Source organism: Lasioglossum baleicum, chromosome 20, assembly GCF_051020765.1.
Source record: "Lasioglossum baleicum chromosome 20, iyLasBale1, whole genome shotgun sequence".
Lineage (NCBI taxonomy): Eukaryota > Metazoa > Arthropoda > Insecta > Hymenoptera > Halictidae > Lasioglossum > Lasioglossum baleicum.
The window spans coordinates 6,866,720-6,877,485 of record NC_134948.1 but is presented as its reverse complement, the minus strand read 5'-3'; the positions used below and the strand labels follow the sequence as shown (position 1 = coordinate 6,877,485).

The window sequence follows — 10,766 nt, the reverse complement described above, 5'->3', positions numbered from 1 at the left end:
AATTTGAAGCTCGTGAAATTTAGGGTTTGCAAAATTTGAAGCTCGTGAAATTTGGGGTTTACAAAATTTGCCACCAAATAGATTTTTATTGCGTGTTTAATCATCCTGCTGTCTGAGATTTTATAATTCCATTTCTGTCATAACTGCATAAAATTTGCACTTTACATATTAATAATCATTGTAACGACGACACCATTATGTAAATTTAAGTCTTTTTAACTAACTAATTGACAGAAACAAGGATTACACAGAAGCTCGTGGATGTTTTAATAACGAACGACCAAGTAGGTTGACGCGAGGCGCTGGTTATGAGCCGAACTGCAACAAATACGGTCAATAAACATCAGTCAATGTGCTTTGCAAATTGACTGCGTTATTATATCCTGCCAAGCGCAACTGTGGAACCAGTTTCTCATGGGCGGCGATGCTGTCTGAGAAGAAACTGAGAATACAGCCGCATAAACTTCACTATACTCCACATCGTTTGCTATAACTTAATAAATTGCTTCACCGGAGTGTCATTCTCAAATTGGATTTTATTATTCGCTTGAATTCGCATGGCAGATTTATTAAAATACATGTGTGTATTAATAATTATGTATGTATAGTATACATAGTAATAGTATGTATAGTAATAATAATAAACAAAGTGTAATTATTACATGTAGTATAAATACAAAATAATAAATACACGAATAGTAGTAGTAATAGTAACAATAACACGAAAATAGTAGGTTTTAATAAAATACGCATGTTACACATCATTCAATTATTTATTTAACTAAGGTGGAGTGGGGTAAATGCGTTAACGGGGCAAGTGCGTTGATTAGTGATTTTTATTACAATATGAACGAAATTTCTCTAGTTTGTATTTATTAATGTAGTATAAGTTAGCATGAACTATTCTACATAGATGTCGCCCAAGAATAAAGAATAATACGAGGTACTCTCGTACAACTTGGAGGCTACCCTCTGAACGTGCAATAGTTTACAAGTTATTAATATATTCTGTGTTGTTATTTTAAGTAAGTACAACAAATATTGATATACAGGTTTACATTAAATAAACAGTTTTTATTGTATTTTTTTAAATTTATTGAGAAAAACACTAAGATGCACTTGCCCCGTAAATATTACTACACGGGGCAAGTACGTACTATCACGGTGGGGTAAGTGCGTACTGTATGGGTAACTATAAAACTAAACAATATATTTAATGCAATAAGGAGCATTTTATAGCAGGCTTGTTAATCATTCTTTTCTTGCCCCGTAGCACTTGAAACAAGGTTTGAAAGTATTTTTAACTCTCAGAGACGCACTTGCCCCATTTTCGGGCCAAATGCGTAGTAGTTGACAAAATTAGAATCCTACATAATACTAATTCATCAGTAATAACCGTGGCAAGAGTTTGATACCAAGAGCGTTAAGTTTTTACATACCAGCCTGAAAATACATCAGTTTAAAGTGCAACTTTGCAAAAACTAGGGCGCACTTACCCCACTCCACCTTACTTAACTACTGTATTTAAATTTCAAGATTTTTAAAATCAGTCGCAAATATTTCTGGGCTAATCCATTGTTTCAATATTTTTTGCAGCTATTGCAAATATTTTGCAAGAAGAAATACCTTGTTTTTTAAATTGTGGAAGCATTGCAAATCAAGTGCAAATTTTGACTACGAAATTTCGCACGGCCACCGTACGCGAGCATACAAAGAGCAGCTCCTTAATTCCGCGCCGGCACGCGATTATGCTCTTTGTAGTAATTATCGATTCGCAGGCCAAAGAGAAACACATCTCGGGCATCGTTGCGGAATTTTGCGAGCGCACGCACGCGTGTGACTTTCGAGATCGATTAAATCGGGCGACCAAACGTGGATAACTATGCCGCAGTTGCGAATTGCTATTCTATGGGCCGAGAGCGATCTGTTATCCAAACTCGATGCGCTCTTGCGTGCAAACAATAATCTTCTCCTTTCTTATAGATTTAATATATTCAGTGGATTGAACGAATGAACTTGATTATATCGCCGGATTGTGGATTTCACTATTCTATTTCATTTGCCGAATGCGAATTTAGTATGGATAACGTGCTATAATCAGTTTCTAAATTGACTTGCGAATTAATTTTATTCATTGGATATTTTTGTTCTATTGCAGTGACATTGAAATTTGAGTTAAATTGTGAAATTTATTGTGACTTTTACAGACTGTAACATTAAAGTGCAATTTGTGAGAAACTGGGGAATTCGGAGTTTGGGAAATTGTGGAATGTGGAAAATTTGAGATTTGTGAAATATGTGAAATGTGGTGATTTTCGGGAATTTGGAGTCTATAAAATTTGGAATTTGTAAAACTGTGAGACTAAAATAAAAAATTTCTTGAATGTGAAATTCGTAAATTTTGCCATCTATAAAGTAAAATTTGTAAAATGTGGAATTGGGGAATTTGGGGTCTATAAAATTTGGAATTTGTAAAACTGAGAGACTTTAAAATTGCGAATTTTTGAACTGTGAAATTTGTAAATTTTGCTATCTATGTATAAAGTAATATTTGTAAAATGTGGAATTAGTGAATTTGGAGATCAGAATTTACGATCACAGAGTGTCATCTGTAATTGTGTGAATTGTTATTTAAATGTTGTTTATTTACCATCAGCCCATTTGTAAACGCAGTATCAGTTTTCGTGTTTCCAAGCGACGGCTTGCGCCTCGAACACGAATGAAATGAAACAAGTTGCATGTCCAATTTAATCTATCATGCTTCGCGAAAAGTAACCGTGTACACTTTGTTTAAACAAATGCGATGGAACGATTAAAATTATTATTGCACTTCTGTTAGCCAATCACTAGAAGCGAGTTAACGGAATTGCCATTTTATAAAACAAATTCTTAACAATGTGTTCAATTTATGTTTCTCCAACTAATTTGCGTTTTCGCACCTAATTATTTCGAGCTTCTGCACATTGATTATTGACTCCAATTTGAATCATGCTACTCCATTTCACTCGCATCTGCATCGTTCTGCACGTCTAAGCTCATCTTATCAACCATTCTCATCAACCTACTTCTTTATCTACAGTGCTAGATCGCTCGTAGATCATTTCGGTTTACTTTTCTGTTATTTCTGTTCTTGTCACGCTCGGTTTTATCTCAGCTGAAAATTAATTAGCGCGCCCGCTGCCATAACGTTTACCATTGACCGACATTACGAAATTATTTCGCAACAATTATGCAACTGACCATGAATAATTAACAAGACAAATTTATATCGAATTTGTTATATAAAACATTTGTTATATAATATAAACTTATTTAGAAGTTTATAGTTATGAATGTCCTATACAAATTAATTCAAAAAAAAGGTTGCCGAATGAAAATTTAAAGATTGTGTGAATTTAGTTAAAAATCGAGAGTTACAGGTTTTCTTCAGAGAGTTTGTGGATATTATTTTTCAATGGAAAAAAACGCAGGATTCAGAGGAATGGAAGCGGTAGATCTCGATCGTTTTTCGTTCTTTTTCTTTTTCGTTTTATAGATCCAATAGATTCGTTCTGATTCAGCAAATACCAGGCTGAAGAACCTAGAAACAAGACAATAGGAACCGGGAATCTGCGAAACGGAAGACAACGGAGTTTGTACTGGCCCGTGTTATGGTGGATCGATGGAAAATTATAAATTATCTACGGTGTGGTCCATTGTCGGCTGTCTTTCTCCCAGCCATCTTTCTTTTCCTCCATAAACTGTGTGGCGGAAACCTTTTTTAACACGCATTCTCTTGTTTGCAGATTTTATTGAGTATTTCGTCCTGCAGACAGACGAACTTTAAGTTTATATCTGATTTGACCGAAGGTAATTTAACTCGAAAAATTGGATATTTGCAATCCAGGAACAACCAGATAGATCCACAAATATAAATAAAAATGATAAAAATAAGAGTACCTTCCATGTAAAAGAAAAATGATTGTAGAAGTCTTACTTACGTAAGATCGTTTTTTAGATCTTTTTGCAAGCAATCGATGGATCCAAGATAGATCAACAAACATCTACACTAAATGAGAAATGATTGTAAACTTCTATCTGACACAATCAAAAGCGGTAAATCTTGAAGAATTGTATTTGTCTGACGAAAAATCGTGTTCTAGATAAGGGAGATCGATCGAACAAGATCCGGGATGGATCAGCGATCCGTCGGACACCGAGAAATCGCCATAATCCCAGAAATAAGTCCTCGTTCACTGCTAGCTATAGCGGAACATCAGCCGTTGCTGGCAGATCTAAGTAGCGTATTGTTTCATAGTTATTGGATCCTGTCGGAAATAAGTTCCGACACGGTTAGTGGAAATTCAATGAATAATGATCAGACTGCCGATGTTTATGCAAATTCTAGATTTCTACAGCGCTACATAGTTCGAGACGAGCCGGAATCAGACAGAAGCTAACTTCCTCCAGCAACAAAATAGCATAATTATAAATCTCCATGCAAAATAAAAATTTGTCTACGTTAATTGTTAAAGCACTGTTCAATTTACAAAAATAAATTTGTTATTACTCCAGAATTTTCAGTTCAAACGATCGAAATCCCAAGTTAAAAAATTCAAAAGAAGGCTTGCAACAATTTTGTCATTTAAAATTCTCTCTCTTCGTACAGTAGCAAATAATAATTTAATATTTTTAAAAATTGGTTCGAGACCCATCTAGTTTCAACTGGGAAAACACCATTTTTCCCCAAGAGAAAAGACAGCTAATTTGTTTAACAGCCCCAGCCCTACGATTTATTTTACGGTTTCAGTGATTAGAACTATTTTGTAGATCGTAATTTCCTAAAAAAGGAGGAAATTGGCTCAACAGAGCCAAACCTGATTCAACATTCACCCCAAGCAAAATCAACTTCCAGACGAACTAAATTATTCCTCCGGCTTGCTGCTACTCGAGAGATTACTATACTCATACTTCCTTTCCGCGAATTCTTTAGCCTGTTTCCTTTACGGAAGCGGTAGGCTCATACTCCATTTTAGAAACCGCAAACGGATTTTACTGGGGAAAGCACGGCCATACCTAACCGAGAAACATCAATTTTCCCTTGACGATTTCGTCACAATGGCGGCCTGCACGGTTACATTGTGTTTTAAACAAATTATTGAGAGAATTAGGTTACGACTGCAACGATAATATTTAGTATTCTTCAGGAGATAAATTGAATTGAATAGAAATTGAATTGAATACAAATTTTAAGATGGTGTCCTACAGGGTTAAATTGCTTCAAACAAATTATTGAAAGAATCAGATTATGATTGCAACAATAATATGAACTTTATTATTTAATTGAACAAAGCTAATTTTGATGGATTAATGTGTTCATTATTTTAGAAATTTTAAGATGGTGTCCTACAGGATTAAATTGTGATCATATTATCACTGCAACAATAATATGAACTTTATTATTTACTTGAACAGAGCTAATTTTGATGGATTAATGTGCTCATTTTTGTATTTCAGAAATTCTGAGATGAGTCGCCTTAGAGGCGACCTACACAGTTAGACTGAAACAAATTGTCAAAGGAATTCGGTTACGACTGCAACAATAATATTTAGTATTTTCCAGGAGACAAAATTCAATCGACTCGGACAAAAATAATTTTGATGTGCTCATTTTTGTATTTTAGAAATTCCAAGATGACGACCCACAGGGTTGCATGAATTATTAAAAGAAGTGACAAATGGCGGCTAGTGATCGCAGACAGCAGTACTCGCGAGCAATTAAAATTGAAAGTAATTATATCGCAACTTCCCGCTGAAATCAGTCTAGCTGAAGAAAAAAACTTTCGCACAGCTTTTGCACCAGATTATGGCAAATAGCCGTTGACGTGCAGCTGAAACGAGGAGCTTTTAGACCGTCCCCGGACGAGGGGGGGAAGAGTTTTTGCAGGAAACGGGCCGGTTAAAAAAGCAGATAACAATTATGCGCGCATGGAACTCGTAATAGGTTGTTTAATTGGAAATTAAGCGTCGGAATCTCGCTTGTGATTCCTCGAGCAGAAAACTTAAACACCGGTCGCGTTAAGAAAGAAAACGAAAAACGAAGATCAAGGAGGAAGAAGAAGAAGAGAGAGGAAAGAGAAGGAAAAATTAGAAAGAGAGAAAAACAGCCGAGAAATTTACTTTGCGATAAGGGGCAGAGAGCCTAATGCCTCGGCCAGAGAAATAATACGCCTGTAAAGTTTTAATTAAACCGGCATGCTTGTTCAGAAACCGACACCAACGTGTATAACGTGTAGTAAATCGATCGATCTAATGTACGGCCAACCGGAGTCACGGAAAACCATTAAAATATTCAACTTTATAACCATACGTGGCTAATGAACTCCGGCGAAAACGATACCCTCGCATAAATTCGCTGTTCCGACTGGACAGCTCTTACGACAGATAACAATTATCTTGATATTGTTGCAATGTATGCTCTCGCACCTTCATTGCCGGCTACTACCGCTTCCCCCCACCTCGCCGATCTTTCTTTTTTCCTTTTTTAATCGCCGTTCTGCTTGGCAATTTCACGCACCATTATGCAGTTTTCTTCTACGATGTGCTGCGACTTAGCATTGTTTGCGCTATTTTTTCCTGGCTCTAATAAGCTACAGCGTATACATATGTATAAAATGATATTGGCACAATTTAATATTAGACCCACCTAAAACAACTTTTAGTATCTTCTCTGTAATTCCAATCGCAAATTTTTACCAAATTTTTTCCACTATCTTTAGTAAAGTAAGCTTGTAGAGTGTTCATTAGGGGTGTTGCAGTGCAGTAGCATATCTACTATGTGAATGCAATCACGGTTTTATAAATATTTACTAATTATTACTGCTTACGAATCAAAATTAATTGAAATGATTAAAATAGACTTTCAAACAGTATACTAAAATTCAGAAAAATGGACTACGTAAAAAATTAGCATTTTCCACACTCGCTATCCGTCGGCAGAAGCAATTGTCAAACATTTCAGTATCCGACGGTTGAAGACAGCAAAAGAGAAAATCCTACAGGATTAAATTGTGCTTTAGATACATTATTGGAAGAATTCGGTAAGGACTACCACAATAATATGAAATTTATTATTTTTCAGTGAGATAAATTCAAAAGAGAAAATAGAGAAAATCCTACAGGATTAAATTGTGCTTTGGATGCATTATTAAAAGAATTAGGTAAGGACTACCACAAATTTCTCAGCGAGATAAATTCAATCGAATTGAACAAAAATAATTTTGATAGATCAATGTGCTCACTTTTATGTTTTAGAAACTCCAAGATGGCGACCTACAAGATTAAAATGTATGAAATCATCAAAAGAATTATGTAACATCTGGAATCGCGTACTAGGATGAAAAATTATCGTTCCAGGATGAAAAATTGATATCCCCCTTCCGCTAAAAATGTCCCGAGAATTCTGGCTGGATCTGCCATGATCTAATAGCACGTTTACAGGAGACGGTTCTCGGATGATCGAGTTTCGACGCCGGGAATCACCTGCACAGGTATCGTCGGGATCCTCTCGAGAAGGAGTCGGGAAAAAAGAATCCGCTGGACAAGAAAGGGACAAAGACAGAGGAAGAAGACGGCGAAAGAAAGATCGTGCGGGAGAAAAAGAGAAAGAAAGGGCGGCGGCCAAGGAGTAATTCGCCGCGGCCGAAAAAGTAATGGAGTTTAGAGAATTCTTTGGTGTGGGTGGCGGCGCGCGGGGTAATGGCACAGACAGCGCAAGCAAAGCACAGGGCCCCCAAAAGAGGAAGGAAGGAAGCTGCCGTGGAAGATGAAGAGCGGTGGAAAGAGTGGCACACCTGTGGCGAACAAGAGCCACGCTGTCTGGAAGGTCGATCCTGTTTTCGGGCTCTCACCTCTTCTCTGCTCTTCTCGCTGAGCATGGTGAGAGAGGGAGAGAGAGAGAGAGAGAGACGCGGTCGGTTTCAGGCCAGCCAACAAAGGCCCGCGACCATAAATCATCCGTCGGGGTTAGGCTTCCAGGCTGCGCCGGGACGCGATCCACGGATCCACGGCTCTCTCTCGATCTTTCCACCGGGAACCATAGAGATCGCTATTTATACTGCTACGGACGATTAGGCGATCGAAGGTGTAACACGATTTCGAGACTTTTCGGGGATCCTCGACTCGGTTTGTTTATGGTTGTTGAGTAGGGTGACATTAAGCCGCATTAACCGCAGAGATAATTATTTTTGTTCTCGGAAATTGAGAATTTCTTTGTCTATGTTTTAGTTAGTCAAAAATGCTACGCTTGTTAGCAGACTATCAAATGCTAAACCGCACACAGTCAGCTCAATGCTGATTCATTCGCTATGTAAAAATTTGTGAACATTCTCAGAACCTAAACAAAAGACTATATTCAAGTCTTGTAGTGACAAGTTTTGCGATAAAAAATTCCTAAAGGTGAAACTCCGAAATGTTTCACTCAAGAATGCCAAAAAAATAATTTCTGGAGCTGGTATTAAAAAAATATGTAAAAAAGAAACATTTTAAAAACCACGCTTATATTAAAACGCGCTAAAAAGGAGAAAATAATTTTTTTAGACATTAGTGACTATAAATAAAAGCGTGGCGCGCTAAACTATATTGACATAATCTTTGTGGGCGCTCTATGCTTTTATTTATAGTCACTAATGTCTAAAAAATTATTTTCTCCTTTTCAGTGCATTTTAATATAAGCGTGGTTTTTAAAAAGTTCTTTTTGTATTTTTCTATTTTCTACTTTTTAGTCTTTTTTGAATGAAACGCAAGATATAATAATACTGGTATGAAATAGTAAGATATGGAAAAGCAAGATATGAAAATACGCGAGATAGAATGAGGGAATGACTCCGAAAGACGACGTCTCTTGATGGAGTCCGAAATTGTCCGAAATGGAATTGAATGAACGGAACACCACACTGACCGAGCTCCTTCGGTGCGAAATGGGTGGGATCGCGTAGTGGAGTAGGGAGCGCTGGCGCGCGGAGTGGGGATCGCTGAACGCGATGACGTACTACCGACTGTCGCGCGGCGAGGTGTAACGGTATTAACTTTTTTTTTCTCCTGAACGCACAGTTCTATTTTTCAATTTGTTTTTTAATATTGCATTGTCATCCAGTTCTGAGCTATGTTTAAAGTTTCAAGTCTCTAGCTCATCGGTGTAAAATTCTATTACAAGATTTGACGCATACAACAACAACAACAACGACTCGGCAAGCTAATATAAGCGTGGTAAAAATGTCAATTTTCCCAAAATTGAATGGAAGAATATCAACAGAACAAAGAGCGATTGCAGTAAGTGGTTGATGTACGTATTAGAATCAGTTCACACCTTCCCACGGATAAAAGTCAACTTCACCGCAGATCATGCGAGCGATCATTTTGTAGCCGTGTGATCAGGGTCGTCGAGGATTTATTTCTCAAAACGCTGAAAAGGGGAATCGTCGAGTTTACGGTTTCCTGCCGTTGAAAGATCCACCGGAGGTGGAACGGGCCTCAGAAATAAGAGGATTCGAGACGACGAAGCCACGGCGGAGGACGCGGAGGGTGGGGATCGGTGAAAAAGGGAAAAATTGATACATAATATACTATATACACACAGAAGAGAGAAGAGATAGAGTACAATTATATGCATAGTCGAGAAACGGGGCCCCCGGAGAAACATGTCGTTCGCGTGAGGCTTGAATGGATCCGCATATCCGTTGCGTGCCGAAACGCCGAAAGGATTCCCTTTTATTCTGAATTTCAATAGGATACAAACCTGGAGCCCGGCGCTAATTAATTCTTTGAACCGTGATTCGACGGTGGCGTGTCCCTTTATTTACAAACAAATCATTTGTTCCTTTCGTCTGCCCGTTTATTCCCTGAGAAACGTCGGTGCACGCCGTCGGTTTGTCTTTGAAAAGCGCCATTTTGGTCCGTGAACGCCGATATTGTGTTCACGGCCCTTGGTAATTTATAATTGGACCCTTCCGCGACAAATAAACAATTTCTACTGCGAAAATACCGGCGCTACGAACATTCTTTATCTCTTTCAAACGGTTATTTGTTTTTGGGGCGTCTTGCAATTCGCGATAATTACAATTTGTGAAAGTTGACAATTTGTGATAATTACAATTTGATGAGTACAATTTGTGAGAGTTGGAAGAATTCGAGATATATACATACTGTATACATAGTGTTTTTTTTATATATAACGTTAGTATTATTAATAAAAAAAATTATATAATAATACTACAGTTAGGAGCAAAATTGATCACACACACTTTAAATCAGAATATCTTGTGTATGAGTGGACCAAATGATTTCATTTTTTTTATGGCTAGAAGAATTAGTTTGGTAAATGACGTCTAAAAAATATGTTGAAAAAATGCATTTGGACGAAATTGTGAAAAACAATAGTAACAATTGATTTTTACTACTTTTTTAGCTGGGCAAATAACGCTAATTTAAAAGATGTGTTTGGTCAACTTGTATAAATTATATACGCTCCGAAAATTTCATTGAAATTGGTTAATTGGTTTACGAGTTATAAACGATCAAAAGTGGTAAACATTGCAATTTTTCAAGATTTTCGGCCTTTTTACCACTTTTGATCGTTTATAATTCGTAAACCAATTAACCAATTTCAATGAAATTTTCGGAGTGTATATAATTTATACAAGTTGACGAAACACATCTTTTAAATTTTCGATATTGGCCCAACTAAAAAAGTCGTAGAAATCAATTTTTACTTTTGTTTTTCACAATTC

The 10,766-nt window shown here is 36.9% G+C and overlaps 1 long non-coding RNA gene across 3 annotated transcripts in view; it reads right to left on the bottom strand.

The window, feature by feature from the left end:
• LOC143218691 (uncharacterized) overlaps positions 1 to 10,766 on the bottom strand; it is a 64,478-nt gene that overhangs the window by 21,239 nt on the left and 32,473 nt on the right. The window lies entirely within an intron of this gene.